Consider the following 5454-nt stretch of genomic DNA (forward strand, 5'->3'; position numbering starts at 1 on the left):
CAGAATTACAGGCATGCGCTACACGCCCGGCTGAGTTTTGGATTTATTGTAGAGATGAGGTCTCGCTGCCCAGGCGGGTCTCTAACCCACGGGCTCAGGCAATTACTCACCTCAGCCTCCCAATGGCGCGGGATTGCAGGCTGAGCCACCGAGCCCGGCTGGGACGAGTGTTCTAACGTGGGTTTGGGTGCCAGCTACTATTGAAAGCTAATTGCTGTTTGTTACTGTATAAGCAAAAGACAGCTGTGGTTTTTTTTCCTGAAAGTGTTACATATGTCACACCAATAATGGAAACCTAGTAGCAAAGCACAGGGTGGCGCACATGGTGTCCCAGCTATTTGAGGGCTGAGGCCGGAGGATCACTGGATCCCAGGGGTTTGAGACCAGTCTGGGCAGCAGAACAAGACCCCATCTCTAAGAAAAAGAACGAATGCCTTCTTTTCATCTGCAGGTGAGATCCGGAACCATCTTCGACAACTTCCTCATTACGGACGACGAAGAGTATGCCGAGAACTTTGGCAAGGCCACCTGGGGTCAAACCAAGGTAGATGCGCACCGTTGACTTTTCCTCTGTGGTTCATTTACTTTTGCAAATTTTGTCCAGAGGCCTAATGCACAGGAAAGGGCTTGGCGTGTTTTTATCAACAAACGCCGCACCCAGCTCAAGATGTGGACGTGGCCAGCATTCCAGAAGCCTCCATGCACCCCCCTGGACAGCCCTCACCCCCAAAAGCCTGCACTGTCCGTCACCACAGACGGACTTGCCTGTCCTGGCAACGCGAATAGATGGAGCCATCCACTGTCTCAGCCTCCTAGACGCTGTTGTGAGGTTCGCGCATCTGTGCGTCATGGCAGCCGGCCCTTAGTGTGAACATTGCAAGGTGCTGTGCCCCTTCTCTGAGGATGCGGCCTGGGCTTGCTCCAGTGTGAGGCCTTCTCAACAAAGCTGCCGTGAGCGCCTTGGGGTGTCTCTCAGGGGACACGTGCCAGGAGCCGGACTGCTGAGGCGCGCGGGCTCATGCAGCCGCGGTTCTCCACGTGGTGGCTGTATTTGCGTTCCCTTCCGCAGGGGATGAGGCTCCAGCTGTGCCACATCTGTGACGCTGTGTGCCTAGTGCTCTTAGCTGTGGTTAGGTCGTAGCAGTCGAGGTGTCGTTTGCGCACTGTAAGACGTGCCCTTTTTAGGTGCGCCAGTCTGTGCATTTGGCAGATGCATACAGTTGTGAAGCCACCCCCAGAGTCAAGATACAGAACCGTGCCGTCACCCAGAAGTATCCTTGGGCCGCTTTGTAGACGCCTCCCCCGCCAGGCAACCACTGTTCTGCCATCTGCCCCTCCAGTCTTGCCTCTTCTAGGATGTCACATGCCTAGACACACGCAGTGAGTGACTGGAGCTGCTGTCTCAGCATGGTGGTGTGTCCGAGACGCACCCACGCCTTAGGTCCAAGCTGGCTCCTCCTTTTGCTGGACGTTGGCTTGTTTCTAGCTGACATGTGGGTTGTTTCCCGTCATTGACAGTGTGAACGGGGCTGTTGTGAATATGTGCGCCCGCTTTTCTTTCCCAGGGCTGAGTCACTGGGCCATATGGAGCATGTCTAGCTGTGCGAGAAACGGCCTGGGTTAGCGTGGTGGCGCCACTCAGGAGTCTGAGACTGAAGGGATTGCTGAGACCAGGAGTTCGAGGCTAGCCGGGCAACATAGTGAGATCCCCGTCGCTAAAAAAAACGTGTTTAAAAGGAAAGGAACTGCCAGAGTGTTACCAGAGTAATACGCTGTGGTCCCTCCAGTCTTGAACCTTCTCCGGCTCTGAGATTGTCCGTTTTGGTAGGCGTGCAGCGGCATCTCCCTCGGGTTAGTTTGCACATCTCTGATGGCAAATGAAGGTGGACGCTGCTTCATGGCCTTCTGTGGGCGTCTGGAGAGATCCTCTCTCGTGAAAAGCCTGTGGGGGGTGTGCGTGTTTTGGATCAGGCTCTCGCTCTGTCACCCAGGCCGGATGGCATGCTTGGAGCTCGCCACAGCCTCCACCCCCTGGGCTCAGGCAGTCCTCCTGCCGCAGCCTCCCGAGTCGCTGAGACTACAGGCACCACCACGCCTAGCTAACTCGTTGATTTCTTTTGTAGAGACGAGGTCTCGCTATGTTGCCCAGGCTGGTCTTGAACTTCTGGCCTCAAGTGATCCTCCCGCCTCGGCCTCCCAAAGTGCTGGGGTTATGCCCAGGCCATTTATAACTCTTTAAAGTCAAAGTAGTAAGACCTGTCGTATGTACTGTTAATGGATGGAAGCGTTTGTTTCTTATGCCATTAAGTATCAACAAGACTGTGGCACACCTCACGTGAGCTAATAGGACAGCGGGCTTCTCTGCGTGCCCCGAGTTAGGGGAAGCTCTTTGAGGACCCTGACGCCGTACCAGCCATCGACTCTGAGTCAGTCAGCGGTGTGCTAGGGAGCCTCAGCGAGGCTGGGCATGAGGCTGGGCGTTTCTGAAGAAGAAATGCTTTGCTTGGCTCGCGGTTCTTGTGATCGGGCAGGTTCAGGGTTGGGAAGCTGCATCTGGTGAGGTCTCAGGCTGCTTCCACTCAGGGGGAGGCGAGGGGAGCCATGCAGAACACACGGGGAGTCCAGGGTCTTCCTAACAACAGCTCTCGCAGGAAGCCTCTATTTAGAAGGAGAGCCCACTGGTGACTGCCTGCCAGGAGGCACTGAGCTGTTCCTGAGGGATCCCCCGACACCTCCCATGAGCTCACCTCCAACACTGGGGACCAAAGGTCAGCATGAGGTCTGGAGGGCAAACAGCCAAACTGGCAGTGTGCACACATCTTCCTGGCTTTAGAGGAATTCCCTCAGTTCCTCTTTTCCCAGGGCCTTTTTGTCGCCTTCCCATCCTGGAAGTCACATTGAGACTAGCTGAAACACTTAGCGTTTTAAGGCGTTCCAGATGGAGATTCCCCCTCCTTTGTTTAAAGCGGTATGAAGGGCCTGACATGGCGGTGCATGCCTGTATTCGCAGTACTTAGGAAGGTCGAGGTGGGGGGGGAGCGCTTGAGGCCAGGAGTTCGTGACCAGCCTGGGCAACAGTGAGATCTCATTTCTACAACAAAAAAAGTCAGTTATCATGAATTGATTGTTTCACGAACCATTTCTTCTTGAGTCTGACTTCTGCCCTAAATCTTTACTAAAATGCTTTCTCAGAGAATACTATGGGAGCTTTCTTGATGTTGTCTGCATGCTGACCTTGACCCTCTTATTAATCATACACGCCTGAATTTTTCTTTTCTTTATTCTCACCCTGTGGCCCAGGATGGAGTACAATGGCACACTTATGGCTACCGCAGCCTTGGCCTACTGGGATCAGGCAAACCTTCCTGCTCAGCCTTCCAAGTAACTGGAACTATAGGCGTGTGCCACCACATCAAGCTAACTTTTTTATTTACTGTAGAGACGAGGTTTGAAGCTGGTCTCAAACCCCTGGGCTCAGACAATTCTCTTGCCTCAGCCTCCCAAAGTGTTGGGATTACAGGCGTGAGTCACTGCGCCCAGCTAGATTTTCTTATTTAGACTCCGAGGCCTCTGTTCATGGGCCCATTCACGAATCTGCTGTTTGATGGATGGGGCCGGTTCCTCAGGTAACAGAAGGCGACTCTTTGATTCCTGTGGTTGCTGTAATTGTCATGAGCTGGGTGTCCTGAAGTCATAGACACGGCCCTCTGTTCTGGAGGCCAGAAGCCCCATCTCAGCATCTGTTGGCCCGAATCAGGGAGGCTGCAGGGCCGAGCTCCCTCCGCAGGCTCTAGGGGAAGATGCCTCCTTGCCTCTCCAGCTTCTGATGGCTGCCAGGGTTCCTGGCTGGTGACTGTGTTGCTCTGGCCCCTGCCTTGTCTTCCTGTGGCCTTCTCCCCTCGTTTGTGGGTGTCAGCTCTCCACCTGCCCCTCTCTTATGAAGGCGCCGTGATGGGATTCAGACCCGCCTGATAACCCATGTACTCTCCCATCTCAGATACTGATTTGGATCACATTTGAGAGACCCGGGTCCCATGTCAGGTAATGTGGCTGTTTCCAGCAATGAGGACTTGATGTGTCTGGGCTCTCACTCGGTCTGTCCAGGGCTGTGGAGATTTCTGGCAAGAGGGCAGCCTGAGCACTGACGTGCACTCGGTCCACGTAAGCGAACCCCGGGCCGCGGGGGCCTTTGCCTTTTGTCTCCTCTCCAGGGTCCAGAAAGGGAGATGGACGCCGTCCAGACCAGGGAGGAGGTGAAGAAGGCCCGCGAGGAGGATGAGGAGGAACTGCTGGCGAGGAGGGCCAAGGGGCAGGGGAGCCACTTTAGCTGGTTCCCCGGGCGGAACGAGCTGTAGCCATTCCCACCAGAGATAAAGGCGATCGGTAAAGGCCACACTCACGTTTGTCTGTGTTTAACCTGCACGTGTCTTTGGGGTCATGTGTCTCCTTTCCTCTGAACAGCGTTGTCGTGCTTCTGGGTGGTTGGTCCATGTCCCTGATGACCCTGGGCACGGAGACGTTTCCCCCTGACGATGCTGACCCTGGAAGCCAGAGGCCAGCAAGTCTGGCCAGAAACATGACACTCTTTTCCCAACCCCCAACATGTTTTTCTATTTTTATAAGAGAGAAGTTGGTAAAACTTACTTTGAAAAAGAAGTATGCTTGCTTTCTTGTGGTGTGGGTCACTAATACCAGCAAGGAAACTCTTTCAGTATGAAACCTTCACGCAGCATCTTTGGCGTCGGAGGGTTCTGTTGCTTGTGTGTCGGTGGTCTCCGCACAGACTCCTGTCGTGACACAGAAGCCTTCACTTGTCGGCTCTCTGAAGGAAAGCAGAATGAAATTCACTGTCTCAGGGAGTCATGACAAGGTCTCAGTTTAAATGTTTTTCTTTGACATAATTTGCTTTTTTTTTTTTTTTGAGTTGGAGTCTCACTCTGTTGCCCAGACTGAAGTGCAGTGGCCACTCCTGGCCACCGTAGCCTCGACCTGCTGGGCTCCGGCAATCCTTCCGCCTCAGCCTTCCAAGTAGCCTGAATTATAGGCGTGCACTACCACATCTGGCTGATTTTTGATTTATTGTAGAGATGAGGTCTTGCCAAGTTGCCCAGGCGGGTCTCGAACCCGCGGGCTCAGGCAATCCACTCACCTCAGCCTCCCAAAGGCGTGGGATTACAGGCTGAGCCACCGAACCCGACTCATAATTTGCTTTTTAAGTCACATGTGGCCGTCTTCTTTTTGAAGAGACCCATCATCACCCTGAAACTTATCCTGGAAGTCATGAAAAAAAGGTAATCAAATTTATGACACCATCCAGCGATGTGTGATTAAACCGGATGAATCAGAATTTACATATAGATTTGGAGAGATCTGTTTGAAAACCCTGCCTCGGAGGTGAGGTCTGGTGGTTCCACTGAGGTCAGGTGAACGACAGCCACTGGTGCTGGCGCCAGG

The 5454-nt window shown here is 53.6% G+C and overlaps 1 long non-coding RNA gene across 1 annotated transcript; it reads left to right on the forward strand.

The window, feature by feature from the left end:
- The first annotated feature begins 450 nt into the window (after window positions 1–450).
- Window positions 451–4656, forward strand: LOC103253349. Its single transcript, XR_503870.1, has 2 exons — window positions 451–544; window positions 4212–4656. It is a non-coding gene; the product is annotated as an uncharacterized LOC103253349 (long non-coding RNA).
- Window positions 4657–5454: the final 798 nt, after the last annotated feature.

Source organism: Carlito syrichta, unplaced genomic scaffold (genome assembly GCF_000164805.1).
Source record: "Carlito syrichta isolate Samal-C Ts95f unplaced genomic scaffold, Tarsius_syrichta-2.0.1 Scaffold222514, whole genome shotgun sequence".
Taxonomy (NCBI): Eukaryota; Metazoa; Chordata; class Mammalia; order Primates; family Tarsiidae; genus Carlito; species Carlito syrichta.